The sequence below is a fragment of the Trachypithecus francoisi genome, unplaced genomic scaffold (genome assembly GCF_009764315.1).
Source record: "Trachypithecus francoisi isolate TF-2019V2 unplaced genomic scaffold, Tfra_2.0 Lachesis_group3, whole genome shotgun sequence".
In the NCBI taxonomy this organism is placed as follows: domain Eukaryota; kingdom Metazoa; phylum Chordata; class Mammalia; order Primates; family Cercopithecidae; genus Trachypithecus; species Trachypithecus francoisi.
The window spans coordinates 116,574,380-116,594,973 of record NW_022681468.1 but is presented as its reverse complement, the minus strand read 5'-3'; the positions used below and the strand labels follow the sequence as shown (position 1 = coordinate 116,594,973).

Genomic DNA, 20,594 nt, shown 5'->3' with positions numbered 1-20,594 from the left:
ATCCTATGTGCCCTTTGAATTTTGTTTTACTGTAAGTATGTATTTTTAAGAAAACCAACTAGTTATTTTTAAAAATCATTTGAAAGTCTTCCTACTTTGGTATATTGAAAGTACTACTGGCCGTGCGCAGTGGCTCACGCCTGTAATCCCAGCACTTTGGGAGGCTGAGGCGGATAGATCATGAGGTCAGGAGATTGGGACCATCCTGGCTAACAGTGAAACCCCATCTCCACTAAAAATACAAAAAATTAGATGGGTGTGGTGGCGGGCGCCTGTAGTCCAGCTACTCGGGAGGCTGAGTCAGGAGAATGGCGTGAACCCGAGAGGCGGAGCTTGCAGTGAGCCGAGATCACGCCACTGCACTCCAGCCTGGGTGACAGCGCGAGACTCCCTCTCAAAAAAAAAAAAAAAAAAAAAAAATTGAAGCACTGCTTTAAAAAAAAAAAAAAGAAAAAAAGAAAAGCTTTAAAATCATTGTTATTTTTCTGAGATGGAGTCTTGCTCTGTCGCCAGGCTGGAGCCCAGTGTCGCAATCTCCGCTTATCTCAACGTCTGCCTCCTGGATTCAAGCAATTCACCTGCCTCAGCCTCCCAGGTAGCTGGGACTACAGGTGTGTGCCGCCAGGCCCAGCTAATTATTATTATTTTTTTTTGTATTTTTCGTAGAGACGAGGTTTCACCATGTTGGCTATGATGGTCTCGACCTCCTGACCTCGTGATCTGCCCGCCTAGGCCTCCCAAAGTGCTGGGATGACAGGCATGAGCCACCGCGTCTGGCTGCTTTAAAATCATTAATGTTGTGTTGCTCAGTTATGTCTAATTGACAGCCCAAACATTTATATTTTAATATTAGAAAATCCTTTATGATTGGGCAGAAACTTTGTAGTTTAATGGGTAACCTTAGAGACCTGGGTTATAGTCCTGCCTCTTCCATTAACTACTTCTTGAATGTGGACAATTTACTTAACCTTTAGGGCCCTAATTTCCTCTTTTGTAATGTGGGAACATTCTCTGAATTGCGTAACTCACTGGCCTTATATGAATATTCATTGGAATAATAGAGAAAACACTTTGAGATACATATATACACACACACACCCTTAACAAGGAAATAATTGTTAAGTTTTGAGGAAGTAAAATAATTTTAAATAATCTAAGCTATAGCATAAAACCAGAATTAACTAATCTTTTATATGCCTTTTTTCTTCCTCATTTCCTGTTAAGCTAATGAGAAGCAAAGAAACTGGATAGCAGCAATATAATTTAAAAATTAAAGGCCAGCTTCTAGCATATACTGTTGAGTCAATACTGATTCAGCCCAGTCTCTTCCTCTTCCTTTATCATTTATGTCCCTGAACAGAGTAGATGTTCCTCTTGATCCTGGTCCTGTTTGCCCTCTGATGCATTCCTTGCCTTCTCTTCTCTTTTTGGTGTAGTGAGGAACTGACTCTTGCAGGCTCCTTTTCTTCCTAGGCTTCTGTGTCAGCAGTTTCTGGCTGGATTAGCAAGTGGAGGAACTGGCAGGAGATTAGAAGGCAAGAGGAAGGAGAAGCCAGGGCTTCCCTCCCTGACCTTCAGGCCTCAGAGTAGCAGTGGCTTTTTGCTCATGCAGACTTCTGATTTGTCTCACCATTCCCTGTTGGGCCTCTCATTTCTTCCATTGCCTGTTCTCTGCATTAAAATCCTTGTGTTTCAAATCCTCAAGTGGTTTTTTCTTAGGCTTTGACTGATACAGGGCTCAAAATGATAGTAATGAAAATGTCTTACATTTGTATTCTTTTCAAGATTTGTTATCTCTTTTGATGCCCCAGATATCCTATTGAGGTAGAAAAGTGTTATAATTCCTGTTTGGCATGAGGAAATTAACATTTATTGAATGACCGTTTTCAGATTCTTTGGATTTTGGGGTCAAAATTATAGCAGGGATAAATGGAGGCCCAGAGAGGTGAAATAACTTGCCCTAGGTCCCATAGAAGGCTGGTATTGAATCGAGATTGAAATTCTACATGTGAAAACTTTTATGTGCTACATGTCTGCTAGTCCTGGAAGAAATCCTTTCTTTGATGAGTATTATTCTTTTTTAAAGAAGGCTTTACTTGCAATGTATTTACAAAAGCCTTAGTTATTTAGTAAATTTTTCAACTAAAAATCTGAACCATAATAGTTTTCTGCTTAGCACTTATATAGCTAGCATACTACCCCTAGCATTAATCAAAGTGTCATGTAAAGGTTTGATTTTTGAGCCTAAGCAGAATTTGAAATTCTTCAAAGAGAATTTAGCACCTAGGGCAAATTATAGGGGAGAATTCTTGAGGTGTCATGTTTATTCACTTCTGGAATTGTTTAAAATATGTGAGGTGCATCCTTAAAGGGAGAAAGAAGGGGAAGAGATGTTACAAAAGAGTAGAATGGGGCAAGAGAAGTGGCAAGAAAGTATTGTTGCTAGGTTGCCAGCCTTCTGCCCCCACTGTCTTGGTGATGGTGGAGGGGTAGTGTGGGAGCTGGGATATGAATGAGGTCTTTTTTATAACTCACTAAAAGCTATTACCTTGTCTTCATCTCATCAGCTGGCTACCTGACCTCTGTGGTAACATAGGCTCCTGAAATGTAGCATTGGAGGTGATCACTCTGCTTTGTTGCAAAATAGGGGAGATTCTGCTCTGCATTTACATACTTATATTTTTTGGAGGATCTTTCAACTAGTAGTTCTCATAATACCTGTGAAAGCATGTAAGAACCAGTATCCCCATTTTTAGGGGGAGTTGGAGTGAGCAATGATTTGGAATACCAGAAATTCAACTTATACATTTGCAGGTAAAATTCTAATTGTAAATTCAGGATTCATAGACTCTAGGGATTTCTGAAGTATCCAGAATTCCTTCATCTTTGGCAATAAGTACATAATAATGGTAATAAAAATAACAGCAACAGGCCCAGCACAGTGGCCAACACCTGTAATCCCAGCACTTTGGGAGAATGAGGCAGGTGGATCACTTGAGGTCAGGAGTTCAAGACCAGGCTGGCCAACATGGGAAAACCCCATTTCTATAAAAAATACAAAAATTAGCTGAGTACTGTGGCATGTGCCTGTAATCCCAGCTACTCAGTAGGCTGAATCATAAGAATAATTTGAATCTGGGAGGTGGAGATTGCAGTGAGCTTAGATCGTGCCCCTGCACTCTGACCTTTATGACAGAACTCCACTCCATCTAAAAAAAAAAAAAAAAAAAAACCACACAAAAAACAAAAAAACACGCAAAAAACCCAGGAACAATAATAGGTAACATTTCTTTAAGGCTTACTTTGTACCAGGCAGTATTTGAACGTCTTTATATATTAGATAATTCGATCCTCACAACTCTATAGGATGAGTATTTTATTTCCTGACCCTTCTATTTAAAAGTACAACCCCCCCCCCCCCCCGGCACTGTTTCTCTTTCCTGCTTTATTTTTCTTCATAGAAAAATATCACTCATAAGTATAACATACTTGATTATCTATCCTGTGTGGTAGCAGCCCCTTCTCTCAATTATAAGCTCCATGAAATCGGGGAGTCAGTTTTGTTCACTGCTGTATTCCCAGTGCCTAGAACAGTGCCTGGAATATGGTAGGTACCTAGTGAATATTGGTTGAATGAATGCGTCTTGGTTTTACAGATGAGGAAACTATAAATTTCCCAGGTCATACATTTGGTAATAGGACAGTTATGTACACTGAAATGTTCTCTAAAATCTTGGATGGAACTAAAATTCTTTTAGCTTTTGGACAGCTACATCTCCAGGAGCGTGAAATGACCTTCAGCACTGGATTTGGTGGATTTTCCTTTTTCTAATCCCTAGAGTTCCATTTAATGAGCCTTTGGGCTCTTGAGCTGCCTTACAAATTGAACACTTTTTTCTCCAGGTTTCACTCAGAAAACACAAAATGTGGCTTGTCCTTTTTTTTTTTTTTTTTTTTGAGACTGGGTCTCACTCTGTCACCCAGTTTGGAGTGCAAGTGCATGATGATGGTTCATTGCAACCTCTGCCTCCCAGGCTCAAGCAATCCTCACAACTCACCCTCCCGAGTAGCTGAGAATACAAGGTTGTGCCACCACTCCCGGCTAATTTTTTTGTATTTTTTGTAGAGATGGGGTTTGTCCAGGCTGGCCTCGAACTCCTGGACTCAAGTGATCCGTTTACCTGGGCCTCCCAAAGTGCTGGAGTTACAGGCATGAGCCACTATGGCTAGCCCTGACTTGTCTTTTATTGTGAAATTTTAATAACAGCTAAGACTTGAAAATTAACATTTTATAAATTTTCTTTTAGACTACTAAGTGATATTATACTAAGTATCTAAGGTTTGCAATACTTAGTGATAGTGTAAACTCAAAAGGGTTCAGTGCCTCATTCTCTTTTACTCTTTCCCTTTAGTAGGTAGGTGACAGGACTAGGTCATGCAGTTGAGACTTGGTCCAAGATTACTCAGTAAGCCACTTGTCCCAGAATATTTATTTATTTACTTATTTTTGAGATGGAATCTTGCTCTGTCGCCCAGGCTGGAGTGCAGTGGCATGATCTCGGCTCACTGCAACCCCCGCCTCCTGGGTTCAAGCGATTCTCCTGCCTTAGCCTCTCGAGTAGCTGAGATTATAGGTGCATGCCACCACGCCCGGCTAATTTTTTGTATTTTTAGTAGAGACTTGGTTTCATTGTGTTAGCCAGGATTGTCTCAATCTCCTGACCTCATGATCCACCTTCCTGGACCTCCCAAAATGCTAGGATTACAGGCGTGAGTCACCGCGCCTGGACCCTAGAACTGTTTATGACAGTACACTTTATGCACTTAACACACTCACATGTCTTTAAGTTTGGTGACTTGTGTGGCTTTTTCAAAGGAAATTTGATTCTGGAAGTGGTTAAGTAGAATGTGAATGGCCGAGGTCTGGTTATTGGTGAGGCCTAGGGGAAGAGAAGAAAGGAAACAAAAGTCTTAGAATTTCAAATAGGCCCTGATAACTAGAAGGACGGTTCTACTAAGAGAATGTGTGTAGTCAGAAAGTGAAGAGTCATTTGTTTAAAATTTTACTTTTTTTCTTGTTCCTGACATGTAAGGTCATATCCATACTTTGTGTTATAATTTCTTCTTACAAATTCCATTGATAATCCCTATTCTTGGATAGCAATGAGCAGCATTACTTCTTTTTTATTTTTTTAAAAAATTTTAAATTTTTTGTTGAAATGGGGGTCCTGCTATATTGCCCAGGCTGGTATCAAATTTCTGGGCTCAACTGATCCTCCTGCCTCAGCGTCCCAAAGTGCTGGGATAACAGTTGTGAGCCAATATGCCTGGTTGTACCTTTTAAGTTTTGTGTTCAGTCAACATTAAGTCTGAGTCACAGTAAGCTTTTTTTCCCTCCCTGTCATATTATGGACGTAGAAGCTTTTTGGTTTTTGTTTAGGTTGTTTCTCCTTAGGTTCCAGGACATCAAGAAATGGGTTACAGTCATTTTCCTCTCTTCCCCATGCTCTTCCCTTTCTTTCCTTTTTTTTTTTTTTAGAGAGTCTCTCTCTGTCACCCAGGCTGGAGTGCAGTGGCGCGATCCCCACCCACTGCAAGCTCCACCTCTGGGGTTCACACCATTCTCCTGCCTCAGCCTCCCATGTAGCTGGGACCACAGGCACCCGCCACCACGCCCGGTTAATTTTTGTATTTTTAGTAGAGATGGGGTTTCACCGTGTTAACCAGGATGGTCTCGATCTCCTGACCTCGTGATCCGCCCGTCTCGGCCTCCCAAAGTGCTGGGATTACAGGCGTGAGCCACCACGCCCAGCCTTTTCTTTTCTTGTTTTTTGGAGACAGAACATTGCTCTGTGGCCCAGGCTGGAGTACAGTGTCATGATCTCAGCTCACTGCAACCTCCACCCCCCAGGTTCAAGTGACTCTGGTGCCTCAGCCTCCCTAGTAGCTGGGATGACAGGCATGCGCCACCACACCCTGATAATTTTTGTATTTTTTTGTAGAGATGGGATTTTACCATGTTGCCCAGTCTGACCTCAAACTCCTGGATTCAAATGATCTACCCCTCATCGGTCTCCCAAAGTGCTGGGATTATAGGCATGAGCCACCATGTCAGGCCCCTTTTCCATTTTTAAAAATCAAGGACTGTCTCTAACATATTAAAGTTCACAAAAAATAATATAAACACACATGTACTCACTGGCTAGGCTTAATAAAAAGCATTTAGTCATGTTTACTTTAAAGCTTTTTTTTTTTTTTGAGAAATAAGCATTAAAGAGTTGAAGTCTCCTTTCTATCTTTTCATAATTCTGTTCTTCCCTCTTCCTTCCTTGAGATCTTCACTATTCTGAGGTTAATTTGGATCTTTCTACTCCTTGTTACCACAGAAGAGTAATTTCTTAATGAATTTGACCATATTTTAAACTTCTGATTTCAGTGGGCAGGTAACTCATTTTATAGTTTCTGTATCGTGAGCCATTTTCAATGACTCAACTAGATTGTTTTCATCATTGATTCCTCATTTCTGGGCAACAGCATAATGTTCTCATTTGAGCCATTTCTGAAGATTGTGTTTAACTATTTAAAATATTTTTGGTAGTCTCATCATCAGATGTGATTTTTTTTTTTTGAAAAAGAGTCTCGCTCTGTCACCAGGCTGGAGTGCAGTGTGATCTTGGCTCACTGTAACCTCCTTCTCCCAGTTGCAATCAATTCTCCTGCCTCAGCTACCTGAGTAGCTGGGACTACAGGTGCATACCACCACGCCCAGCTAATTTTTTGTATTTTTAGTAGAGATGGGGTTTCACCATGTTAGTCAGGATGGTCTCTATCTCCTGACTTTGTGATCCACCTACCTTGGCCTCCCAAAGTGCTGGGATTACAGGTGTGAACCACTGCACCTGGCCAGATATGATATTCAGTATCTTATATATATATTTCTGTTGCAGGAAGTCAGGGACCCTAAACAGGGGGATGGCTGGAGCTGCAGCAGAGGAACATAAATTGTGAAGCTTTCTTGAACATTTATCAGTTCCCAAATAATACTGTCATAATTTCTTACGCCTCTCTTACTTTAATCTCTTAATCCGGTTATCTTGTAAGCTGAGGATGTACATCACCTCAAGGCCACTATGATAATTGTGTTAACTGTACAAATTGATTGTAAAACGTGTGTTTGAACAATATGAAATTAGTGCACCTTGAAAAAGAACAGAATAACAGCGATTTTAGGGAGCAAGGGAAGACAGCCATAAGGTCTGACTGCCTGTGGGGTCGGGCAAAATAGAGCCATATTTTTCTCTTGCAGAGAGCCTATAAACGGATGTGCAAGTAGGGAAGATATTGCTAAATTCTTTTCCTAGCAAGGAATATTAATAATTAATACCCTGGGGAAGGAATGCATTCCTGGAGGGAGGTCTATAAACAGCTGCTCTGGAGTGTCTGTCTGAGGCGGCTGAGATAAGGACTGAAATATGCCCTGGTCTCGTGCTGTACGCTCAGGCTTATTTGGGTGGGGAAAAAACCCCACCCTGGTAAATTTGAGGTCAGACCAGTTCTCTGCTCTCGAACCCTGTTTTCTGTTGTTTAAGATGTTTATCAAGACAGTACCTGCACCACTGAACATAAACCCTTATCAGTAATTTTGCTTTTGCCCTTTGCCTTATGATCTTTGTTGGACCCTTATCAAGAGTTCTGATTTTGTCCTCTTTCTGCCCTTATCCTCTTTCTGCCCTTGTCCTCTTTCTGCCCTTGTCCTCTTTCTGCCGTTGTCCTCTTTCTGCCGTTGTCCTCTTTCCTTAGAAGCATGTGATCTTTGTTCTCCTTTTTGCCCTTTGAAGCATGTGATCTTTATAACCTACTGCCTGTTCTTATACCCCCTCCCCTTTTGAAATCCTTAATACAAACTTGCTGGTTTTGCAGCTCAGGTGGGCATCACAGTCCTACCAATATGTGATGTCACCCCTGGAGGCCCAGCTGTAAAATTCCTCTCTTTGTACTCTCTCTTTATTTCTCAACCGGCCGACACTTATGGAAAATAGAACCTATGTTGAAATATTGGGGGTGAGTTCCCCTGATATATTTCCTTAGTGACATTCCTGCAATCTCCTTTAGAAAGTCTTTCTATTCACTTTCTATAACCAGGGAAGGAGAGATTGAGGAGAAGAGACAAAGGATGATTTTATGTTTTTCAGTCCAAGTCATTATTTGATGAGAAACTGATATTACAAGCTTCAAAAACTCAAGATATGTATTCAACATGTAGTAGGACAAGTATCTCTTAGTTTAATAGTCTATACATTTTTGATGCATGATAATATATTCTTGTAGACAATAGCATGAAAATTTTAATGAGATATTGCAGTACGTTTATGGTTAGTTAGACATGAGGACAGTGCTAAAGGAGAAAATCTAATGACTGTGTTGTTTATTTTGTCAAAATATGCTACCTAGCTCCAGAGTTTCCTATTTTGGAGAAGCAGAACTGGTTGATTCATCTTCATTATATCCGGAAAGATTATGAAGCCTGCAAGGTAAGAGATTGCCATGCTAATAAAAATGAGAGGCAGGGGGATGTTGGGTAGGCAACTAACAGTGCCTACTGAACAAAGTGTGGCAGTTTATATCTCAGTGATAAAATATGAATTCCTTTTTCCCCACACTTCATACACTGGTTATCTTTTGCTATGATAGTGATGTTTAACATGCAATCTCAAAATTTCAGTGACCCCCAACAAACAGATATTTATTAATTGCTCATGGGCTTTCAGATCAGCTTTGGGTGGCTGGGTTTGACTGCAGGCTGTGGGTCAGGTTCAAGTGTGTACCATGTGTCTTCTCATGTCAAGAGCAAGTCTCTGGGGACATGTTGGTCTTCTGGTGGAGGCAGGTGTTCAACTCAACATATTAACTTTTTTATCTTTGGATAGATGAAAAATGGTATTTTGTCGAGTTCTTTATTTATTTATTTTTTTTGAGGTGGAGTCTCACTCTGTCACCTAGGCTGGAGTGCAGTGGCATGATCTTGGCTCATTGCAGCCTCTGCCTCCCAGGTTCAAGCGATTCTTCTGCCTCAGCCTCCCGAGTAGCTGGGACTACAGATGAGTGTCACCACGCCTGACTAATTTTTTGTATTTTTAGTAGAGATGGGGTTTCACCATATTGCCAGGCTGGACTCAAACTCTTGACCTCATGATCTGCCCGCCTTGGCCTCCCACAGTGCTGGGATTACAGGCGTGAGCCACCGCATCTGGCCCTGAGTTTTATTTTTTAATTTTCCTCTTATTGCAAGGTTGATCATCATGTGTATATTTAAAAACCATTTGTATTTCTCTTTCTCTATATCTTTGGTAACATACCATATATGTTACAAACTTGCAGGCAGACAGTGGTAGTACTGACATGCAGAGTATATCCTTGGTGTCATCTTTTTTGGCATCCAGAGCTTTGTGATCCATCTAAGGTTTTCGGTTTATACCTATGGCATTTATACCTATGGCAATGCACAGAACTGATTCATACTGATATGACAAAGATTCATACCAGTTTTTGTTTTTGTTTTTTTGTTTTTTTTAGATGGAGTTGTGCTCTTATTGCCCAGGCTAGAGCGCGCAGTGGTGCAATCTTGGCTCACTGCAACCTCCGCCTTCCGGTTTCAAGCAATTCTCCTGCCTCAGCCTCTCAAGTCGCTGGGATGACAGGCGCCCACCACCACGCCCAGCTAATTTTTTTTTCTGTATTTTCAGTAGAGACGGGGTTTCACCATGTTGGTCAGGCTGGTCTGGAACTGCTGACCTCATGATCCACCCGCCTTGGCCTCCCAAAGTGCTGGGATTACAGGCGTGAGCCACCGTGCCTGGCCTTTCGTATTTTTAGTAGAGACGGGGTTTCACCATATTGGTTAGGCTGATCTTGAACTCCTGACCTTGTAATCTGCCCTCGTTGGTCTCCCAAAGTTCTGGGATTACAGGCATGAGCCACTGCACCTGGCCTGTCCATGTCTACTTTTTCTTAAAGACACCTGAAGAAACTTAACCACTGCTCAGAAGCATTTTTCTTCCTCTTTCAGGCTATTATCAAAGAACAGCTTCAGGAGACTCAGGGATTGTGTGAATATGCTATCTATGTCCAAGGTAAGACACTTGTCTTCTTGCTAGAGAAACACACTTTTCCTAGGTTCTTGAAAAAGAGCAGGCAATTTAAGAAACAAGTTCAAGTATAGTCATGCACCGCTTAACAATGGAGATATGTTCTAAGAAATGTGTTGTTAGGCAATTTTGTCATTGTGTGACCATTACATAGAGTGTACTTACACAAACATAGATGGATGATATAGTGTACTACACACATAGGCTATATGATGTAGTCTGTTGCTCCCAGGCTACAAACCTGTATGAGCAGGTGTACTGAATACTGTAGGCAGTTGTAAACAATAGTAAGTATATCTAAACATAGAAAAGGTACTGTAAAAATATGATATAAAAGATAAAAAATAGTACTAGTACACCTGTAGAGAGTACTTACTGTGGATGGACTGGAAGTTGCTCTGGGTGAGTTAGTGGTGAGTGAATGTGAATGCCTAGGACATTATTGTATACTACTGTAGACTTCATAAACACTGTACACTTAGCATACACTAAATTTATTTAAAAATATGTTTTCTACAATGATAAACTAGCTTGCTGTAACTTTTTACTTTATAAACTTTAAAACTTTTTGGCTCTTTTGGGGTAATACTTAAAACACACAACAACATTGTATATCTGTACAAAAATAGTTTCTTTATGTCCTTATTCTATAAGGTTTTTAATCTTTCTTTTTTTTTTTTGGTAGAGACAGAGTCTCACTATGTTGCCCAGGCTGGTCTTGAACTCCTGGGCTCAAGCAGTCCTCCTGCCTCAGCCTGTCAAAGTGCTGGGATTGTAGGCATGAGCCACGACACCCGGCTCTTTATGCTATTCTTAAAACTTTGTATTTTTATTTTTTTTACTTTTAAACTTTTTTGTTAAAAACTAAGACACACACACACTACTATAATGGTAGTACTGACATGCAGAATGTATCCTTGTTGTCTTTTTTGACATTCAGTGCTTTGTGACCCATCTAAGGTCTTTGCGACACACCCACACACGCGTGCCAGCGCACGCACACGCTGATCTAGGCCTACACAGAGTCAAGATTATAAACATCACTGTCTTCCACCTCCTTATGGAAGGTCTTCAGTGGCAGTAACATGCATGGGAGCTGTCATCTCCTATAGAAATAGGAATACCTTCTGGAATACCTCCTGAAGGACCTGCCTGAGGCGGTTATACTTTTTTTTTAGTAAGTGGAAGGAGTACACTCTAATATAAAGATTAAAATGTGCCGGGCGTGGTGGCTCACACCTGTAATCCCAGCAGTTTGGGAGGCTGAGGTGGGTGGATCACGAGGTCAGGAGATCGAGACCATCCTGGCTAACACGGTGAAACCCCGTCTCTACCAAAAATACAAAAAATTAGCAGGACGTGGTGGTGGGCGCCTGTAGTCCCAGCTACTCGGGAGGCTGAGGCAGGAGAATGGCGTGAACCCGGGAGGCAGCGCTTGCAGTGAGCCGAGATCACGCCACTGCACTCCAGCCTGGGCGACTGAGCGAGACTCTGTCTCAAAAAAAAGAAAAAAAAAAAAGATTAAAATGTATGGCATAGTAAATACATAAACCAGTAATGTAGTCATTTATTATCATTATAAAGTATTAAGTTCTATATATACATAATTGTATGTGCTGTACTTTTATGTGACGGGCAGCACAGTAGGTTTGTTTATACCAGCATCACTACAGGTGGGTGAGTAATGCATTGCACTGTTTTGATTGCTGTGACATCACTGGGCAATAGGAATTTTTCCTCTTCAAGATAATCTTAAGGGATCATTGTCATTTATACAGCTGTGGACCAAAATATCATTACAGGTGCATGAGCATAAATGTTCCAGAAAGGTTTTATTCAGTATTAATCTTTTTATGGAATCTGAATATAATTACTGTGTTGGATTTGACTTCAGAAATGACTAGTAATGTTAAAAAATTGCTATCGTTACCCATATTTTAGTTTCTGGCTAGTGTTTTTTGGAATGGATGCTTAGGATTCCTGCCTGATACAGTGATTTCAGGGCCAGAAGATGCTTTTGGAAGGATTCCTTGTAATCATGCTAAAAGAGATGAAGAAGAGCTTGAGGATTTTTGTAAGGTTAATCAGGATGAGGGGAAGAAGCCTAGAAATAAACAAGATAAAGCAGAGCGTAAAGTCAGCTCATCAGAAACCAAAGATAAGGACCACTCACTTAACTTTTTTTTTTTTTTTTTTTTTTTTTTTTTTAAGATGGAGTCTCGCTCTGTTGCCCAGGCTGGAGTGCAGTGGCACGATCTCAGCTCCCTGCAACATCTGCCTCCCAGGTTCAAGCAATCCTCCTGCCTCAGCCCTCCTAGTAGCTGGGATTACAGGCACATGCCACCACGTCCGGCTAGTTTTTGTGTTTTTAGTAGAGAGAAGATTTCGCCATGTTGGCCAGGCTGGGCTCAAACGCCTGACCTCAGGTGATCTGCCTGCCTCGGCCTCCCAAAGTGCTGGGATTACAGGCATGAACCACTGTACCCGTCCCACTGACTTAAATTTTCCTCTTTAGTGGCATAAGTAGCATTCTTAGTTTTTCCAGGAACTTTCTTTTTGGCTCTTGGGTGTAAATGAATGGTTTTGTTTACCGTTCATTGCATTTGTAGTCTTCAGATTAACCTATAATTTTCTGACATAATTGGTAAGATGTTGACAAATTTAGGACATCATGGCAAAAATTGCTCTTATTCCCAGTGTCACAAGTATCAGACTTTCAGTGTCTGATAAATTCTTCTGAAAACATAGGCCTAGGAAAAACCTCTGGTTCTAACTGGTTGTTATACTGACAACCGAAGTGTAAAATGTTACTGTATTCTTTGTCAGAATCTCCGTGCTGAATTTGAGGTATTGATTCCATTTGCCCCATTTGGGGGTTCAGTCTGAAAACTATCAGTTGGAAGTCAATTATGATAAATGAAGCATCTGATGGGGAAGCCCCAAAATGTTCTTAATGTGAAGAGTTTGTGTGATAATTTGCAGAGGAACTGATTATCTGTGTGATGGATCGTGGGAGTAGAGAGAGAATTAGGTAGGGTTGAGTTACCTTACTAAAAGAGAGTTTAGCTTGTCAACAGTTTTGGTCGTTGTTTCAGCCTGTCTGAAGTCATATCTGATTGTATTAAGGATACAGTTGTCCAAAGGATTTAGTTGATGTGGTTTCCCAGTTTTCTTTTCTCCAATTTTTCTAACCCCAGGCTCCATTCTTCCCAGAACATGGTTTTACTTTTTTTTGTCTTTTCTGTTTCTTGGCAGCATTGATATTTCACCTGGAAGGAAATATCCAAGAATCCCTAGAACTCTTCCAGACATGTACAGTTCTAAGCCCTTAGAGTGCTGATAACCTCAAGCACGTGGCGAGATCTTTGTGAGTATTAGCAACCTGGAGGCCCTAGGGCACTCACAGAGAACAGTGTAAAATGCATTCTTAGGTACAGCTTGCTGCTGACAGCCACATCAGCCTGATACACAAGTGGGGAATGGTTTAATAGGTATAATGGGATTCACTCTAAAGAGCATGGATTAAGTTTGAAATTTGAGAAAATGAGATAACTAGTGTTAAGGAACTAAGTGTTTTAAACACTGTGCATTCTAGTTTGATGGGGGAACCGATATTATTTATCATGTAAATAGAGACACCTTGTACCCTAAAGTCTTCTAAACTTACTGGCAATCCTTGGAATTTTTCTCATCTACTCTTCTAACATTTAATATCTATCACACAGTAAGTTTTTAGTAAGGACAGAGAGTTCCTGACTTTGGATGGTTCAACTTAACGTAATTTTTTAACTTTACAATGATGTAAAATTGTTATGTATTCAGTAGAAACTGTACTTCAAGTACCCATACAGCCATTCTGTTTTTCATTTTCAGTATAGTATTCAGTAAATTACATGAGATATTCAGCATTTTATTATAAAAGTGGCATTGTGTTAGATGATTTTGCCCAACTGTCAGCAAATGTAGTTAGGAAAGTGGAGATAGGAACTCCATGGAACAGAGTAAGTGTTCTGAACATGCTTAAGATAGGCTAGGCTGTCTATGATGTTTGGTAGAGTAGATGTATTATGTGCATTTTTGAATTACAGTATTTTCCATTTACAGTGGGTTTACTGGGATGTAACCCCATCATAAGTTGAGGAGCATCTGTATTTGTTGAGTGAATGTCCTAAAGATTCCTAGATGGAAAGAATCTCAAAGGTCTTTATAAACTACTAGGTATTCCCTTTTCAGTCCTTTGTTCCATGGAGTTCCCATCTCCCCTTTCTTAGCCACGTTGCCATTCATACCTGTGTTGTTTTTGCATGGAGCTTGGTTTTCCCTGTTTCTCTCTAAACTCAGGATCCAATATCAAGGAAAGAGACTTAGTCTTGGAAGGAAAGGACATGTCCCTAATGGGTGATGATAAGTAATAATAGTTACTGCTTAACATGGCATATCATTTGGCTTATTTCTTTTTTGGTCTGCATTTATAGTACATTGTAGGAGAAAAATTCCACAAGACTCTCACTAAAATTGTTATAGAATGAGACCAAGGCCTTGGAACAGCTGCCAGTGCAATCCCTACTAAGAGAGCTTCTGCTGTTAGTGTATAGCAGCTTCACTGACCAAACCAGCACAACCAGCTCATGGAGAAAAGACTTCTAGAATTCTCTGCTGGATGAAATATGAGTAAAATGTGGGACTAGTAGGGTTAGTCTTCTAAGAATTTTGAGGTAATAATTATGGAAAATGTATCTTTTCCAGATTTCTTTTGGGAAAACATAAAGCTGCCATTGAAGTATATAATGAAGCAGCTAAACTCAACCAGAAAGATTGGGTAAGTAGAGAACTTTCAGTTCTTTCTTATTAGTAAACATGCTAATGATTCCATTTATCATATGGCTGTCTTATTTCTGAATTCTTACATTCCAAAAATATCTTGATTTTATCCTCATACTGAATTCATGGTTTGTCTAAGTATAGGATCAAAAACCCATGTTTCCTCATAACTTTGCAGGCGTTGCTGCATGATTTTCTAACAGTTTGCTGACGAGCAATCTCTTACCAGTCTGATTCTTGTTGAAGACCCCTAAAAGCTTTGGGTATTTTTTTCATCATTGGAATTCCACAATATCAGCAATAGGCATCTAGTTGTGTTTCATGTCTTTTTCCCATCCCCATCTGTGTGACACTCAGTTGACTCTTTCATTCTGAAGACCCTTGCCTTTCTTTGGGTCAGGGCCTCGGAGTAGTTCTTTATTTTTCCCCTCCCCTTCTCTTTGTGTCAATTGGGGTTGTGTGTAAATGCAACTAAACATTGGCTTTACAAATCAGGGGTTATTTTTTTAATTCTCTTGAAACAAGATGTCCACGTAAGTAGTTGCTGGCATTGATTTGGCAGTCCTCGGATGTCAAGGCCGAGAGTTTTTCCTCATGGTTACAAGAAGATTGCTGCATCTGACATCACATCTGCATTCTAGGGAGGGAGAAAGAGAAAGCAACAAGGAGAAAAGGACAGAGCCTATATTGGGAAAGCACAACTTTCCCAGAAGCCCCCACAGACTTCCACTTATGTCATATCAGCTCCCCTTCTAGAAGGAAGGCTGACTAAATGTAGTTTTTAATCTGGTCACATTGCCACTCTAAACAAAAATAGGGTTCTATTAGTAAGGAAAAAGAGAAGAGTAGGTAGCAGGCAGGCAGATAGATAACCAGCAGCATCTGCCACACTGTTTTCCATTCTCTATGAGACATGTTCTCTAACTGTTCTCTACAATAACTCTTAACTTGCCTCTCATTTTCTACCTCCGTGTCCTTTTTTTTTCTTTTGGGACAGAGGCTTACTGTGTCGCCCAGTCTGGAGTGCAGTGGCGTGATCTTGGCTCACCGCAACCTCTCTCCCAGATTCAAGTGATTCTCCTGCCTCAGCCTCCCGAGTAGCTGGGATTACAAGCGCCTGCCACTATGCCCGGCTAATTTTTGTATTTTTAGTAGAGACGGGGTTTTACTGTGTTGGCCAGTCTGGTCTGCAACTCCTGACCTCAGGTGATTCACCTGCCTTGGCCTCCCAAAGTGCTGGGATTATAGTTGTGAGCCACAACGTCTGACCCTCCTTGTCCCTTTATTGTTCAGGACATGTATTCAGTCTTATCTTCTGTATCATCATTTTTGTTTTAGCTATTTGTATTCTGTTATATACCCTATCCATCTAATATTTTTTATTTCATTTCCTTTTATTGTATTTTTAATTTCCATAAATCTTGTCTTCACTGTCTCTGATTCTTAAAGTTCTGTTCTGCTTCTCAGAATTATCTTTTTCTAACTCTCTGCATTTTGGTTCTTCTATTTTATGCTGTTGGTATTTTTCAAGTATTTGATGATTCTCGGGGAGACATTCATATCTCTGAGTGAAGGACTAGATTTATTAGTACAGAGAATTAGCATGGATTTCCTTTGCAGTTCTTACGGGGCACTATTATTTTTGAAGTGTGTTCAATTTGTCAGTTGCTTTTCTTCTGTACGTCAGAGAATTGAGTTGAGTATGCCATGGAGTTTGTAAGAGCTAACAGCCAGAGTGAAGCTGCAGATAAATAAAAATTCATGTACTTTTTCATTCAGTTGGTTTTTCAAAAAATGAATATGTCTGCTGTATGCCAAGCACTGGTCTATGCCCTGGAGATGCAACGATGGACTGGTGGATTATAAGATAATCAACTAGAATAGGAAATACAGGAAGGAAGAGGAGCAAGTTTTGGAAGAAGGTGATGGTGAGAAATCAGAGTTAAATCCTGTCTTTCAGAGGATTTTGGATATGTTAAGTTTTACGTTCTGAGGGGATATCTAAATTGAGATGTGTCCAGTGTGGTTGGATATAGAAATGTGAAACTCAAGTGTTTTGGAGTAGAGATGTACATTCTGGAGTCAACAACATAAAGGTGGTAATTGAAACCATTAGATTGGTTGACGTTACCCTGCAATGAGCTGAGGATGGAATCCTGGAAAAAAGAGTTTTTTACTTTTTTTTTTTTTTTTTTTTTTAAAGAGACAAGGTTGCCTAGGCTGGAGTACAGTGGGGTGATCATAGCTTACTGTAACCTCCAACTCCTGGACTCAAGTGATCCTCCTGCCTCTGCCTCCTGAGTAGCTGGGACTACAGGTGCATGTCACCATGCCTGGCTAAATTTATATTGTGGAAATGAAGTCTCATTATGTTGCCCAGGATGGTCTCAAGCTCCTGGCCTCAAGTGACCCTCCTGCTTCAGCTTCCCAGAGTGCTGGGATTACAGGTGTGAGCCATCAAAAAGCAATTTTGAAGGACTGAGCAGAAGAAGAGAACCCATAGAGGGAGATAGGGAAGAGGTAAAACAGGAGAGCTCGGCCAGACGCAGTGGCTCACACCTGTAATCCCAGCACTTTGGGAGGCTGAGACGGGCAGATCACGAGGTCTGGAGATCGAGACCATCCTGGCTAACACAGTGAAACCCCATCTCCACTAAAAATACAAAAAATTAGCTGGGCGTGGTGGCGGGCGCCTGTAGTCCCAGCTGCTTGGGAGGCTGAGGCAGGAGAATGGCGTGAACCTAGGAGGCGGAGCTTGCAGTGAGCGGAGATCACACCACTGCACTCCAGCCTGGGCGACAGAGCGAGACTCCGTCTCAAAACAAACAAACAAACAAAAAAAACAGGAGAGCTCAGGGTCACGGGGGAATGGAATGTGTTTCTTAATCTATCCAGTTGGTTGAAAGAGCTCATTTGGTATTACTGACTCACTTGGGATAACCATCCCATTGTTACTAGTAGATGTGGTCGTTCACAAAACAGCCATTCTTTTTTAAATTTTTTAAATTATACTTTAAGTTCTAGGGTACATGTGCACAACGTGCAGGTTTCTTACATATGTATACATGTGCCATGTTGGTGTGCTGCACCCATTAACTCATCATTTACATTAGGTATATCTTGTAATGCTATCCCTCCCCCTCCCCCCTCCCCACAATAGGACCCAGTGTGTGATGTTCCCCTTCCTGTGTCCAAGTGATCTCACTGTTCAATTCCCACCTATGAGTGAGAACATGCGGTGTTTGGTTTTCTGTTCTTGCCATACTTTGCTGAGAATGATGGTTTCCAGCTGCATCCATGTCCCTACAAAGGACACGAACTCATCCTTTTTATGGCTGCATAGTATTCCATGGTGTATATGTGCCACATTTTTTTAATCCAGCCTGTCACTGATGGACATTTAGGTTGATTCTAAGTCTTTGCTATTGTGAATAGTGCTGCAATAAACATACGTGTGCATGTGTCTTTATAGCAGCATGATTTATAATCCTTTGGGTATATCCCCAGTAATGGCATGGTTGGGTCGAATGGTATTTCTAGTTCTAGATCCTTGAGGAATCGCCATACTGTTTTCCATAATGGTTGAACTAGTTTACAATCCCACCAACAGTGTAAAAGTGTTCCTATTTCTCCACATCCTCTCCAGCGCCTGTTGTTTCCTGACTTTTGAATGATTGCCATTCTAACTGGTGTGAGATGGTATCTCATTGTGGTTTTGATTTGCATTTCTCTGATGGCAAGTGATGATGAGCATTTTTTTCATGTGTCTGTTGGCTGTATGAATGTCTTCTTTTGAGAAGTGTCTGTTCATATCCTTTGCCCACTTTTTGATGGGGTTGTTTTTTTCTTGTAAATTTGATTGAGTTCTTTATAGGTTCTGGATATTAGCCCTTTGTCAGATGAGTAGTTTGCAAAAGTTTTCTCTCATTCTGTAGGTTGCCTCTTCACTCTGATGGTAGTTTCTTTTGCTGTGCAGAAGCTCTTTAGTTTAATTAGATCCCATTTTTCAATTTTTGCTCTTGTTGCCGTTGCTTTTGATGTTTTAGACATGAAGTCCTTGCCCATGCTTATGTCCTGAATGGTATTACCTAGGTTTTCTTCTAGGGTTTTTATGGTTTTAGGTCTAACATTTAAGTCTCTAATCCATCTTGAATTAATTTTCGTATAAGGAGTAAGGAAAGGATTCAGGTTCAGCTTTCTGCTTATGGCTAGCCAGTTTTCCCAGCCCCATTTATTAAATAGGGAATCCTTTCCCCATTTCTTGTTTTTGTCAGGTTTGCCAAAGATCAGGTGGCTGTAGATGTGTGGTATTATTTCTGAGGGCTCTGTTCTGCTCCATTTGTCTATATCTCTGTTTTGGTACCAATACCATGCTGTTTTGGTTACTGTAGCCTTGTAGTATTGTTTGAAGTCAGGTAGCGTGATGCCTCCAGCTTTGTTCTTTTGGCTTAGGATTGTCTTGGCAATGTGGGGTCTTTTTTGGTTCCATATGAACTTTAAAGCAGTTTTTTCCAATTCTGTGAAGAAAGTCATTGGTAGCTTGATGGGGATGGCATTGAATCTATAAGTTACCTTGGGCAGTATGGCCATTTTCACAATATTGATTCTTCCTATCCATGAGCATGTTATGTTCTTCCATTTGTTAGTGTCCTCTTTTATTTCACTGAGCAGTGGTTTGTAGTTCTCCTTGAAGAGGTCCTTTACATCCCTTGTAAGTTGGATTCCTAGGTATTTTATTCTCTTTGAAGCTATTGTGAATGGGAGTTCATTCATGATTTGGCTCTCTGTTTGTCTGTTACTGGGTGTATAAGAATACTTGTGATTTTTGCACATTAATTTTGTATCCTGAGACTTTGCTGAAGTTGCTTATCAGCTTAAGGAGATTTTGGGCAGAGAAGATGGGGTTTTCTAAATAGACGATCATGTCATCTGCAAAGAGGGACAATTTGACTTCTTCTTTTCCTAACTGAATATACTTTATTTCTTTCTCTTGCCTGATTGCCCTAGCCAGAACTTCCAACACTATGTTGAATAGGAGTGGTGAGAGAGGGCATCCCTGTCTTGTGCCAGATTTCAAAGGGAATGCTTCCAGTTTTTGCCTATTCAGTATGATATTGGCTGTGGGTTTGTCATAAATAGCTCTTATTATTTTGAGATATGTTCCATCAATACCGAATTTATTGAGAGTTTTTAGCATGAAGGGCTGTTGAATTTTGTCAAAGACCTTTTTTGCATCTATTGAGATAATCATGTGGTGTTTGTCTTTGGTTCTGTTTATATGCTGGATTACATTTATTGATTTGCATATGTTGAACCAGCCTTGCATCCCAGGGATGAAGCCCACTTAATCATGGTGGATAAGCTTTTTGATGTGCTGCTGGATTCAGTTTGCCAGTATTTTATTGAGGATTTTTGCATTGATGTTCATCAGGGATATTGGTCTAAAATTCTCTTTTTTTGTTGTATCTCTGTCAGGCTTTGGTATCAGGATGATGTTGGCCTCATAAAATGAGTTAGGGAGGATTCCCTCTTTCTATTGATTGGAATAGTTTCAGAAGGAATGATACCAGCTCCTCCTTGTACCTCTGGTAGAATTCGGCTGTGAATCTGTCTGGTCCTGGACTTTTT

The 20,594-nt window shown here is 40.6% G+C and overlaps 1 protein-coding gene across 2 annotated transcripts in view; it reads left to right on the top strand.

Moving 5' to 3' along the window:
• BBS4 (Bardet-Biedl syndrome 4) overlaps positions 1-20,594 on the top strand; it is a 48,385-nt gene that overhangs the window by 6,518 nt on the left and 21,273 nt on the right. For both annotated transcript variants that reach the window (XM_033189469.1, XM_033189468.1), the window contains exons 2-5: positions 8,452-8,531; positions 10,067-10,130; positions 13,401-13,512; positions 14,892-14,964. The gene's annotated coding sequence lies outside the window, so the exon portion shown is untranslated. The remainder of the gene's footprint in view (positions 1-8,451; positions 8,532-10,066; positions 10,131-13,400; positions 13,513-14,891; positions 14,965-20,594) is intronic.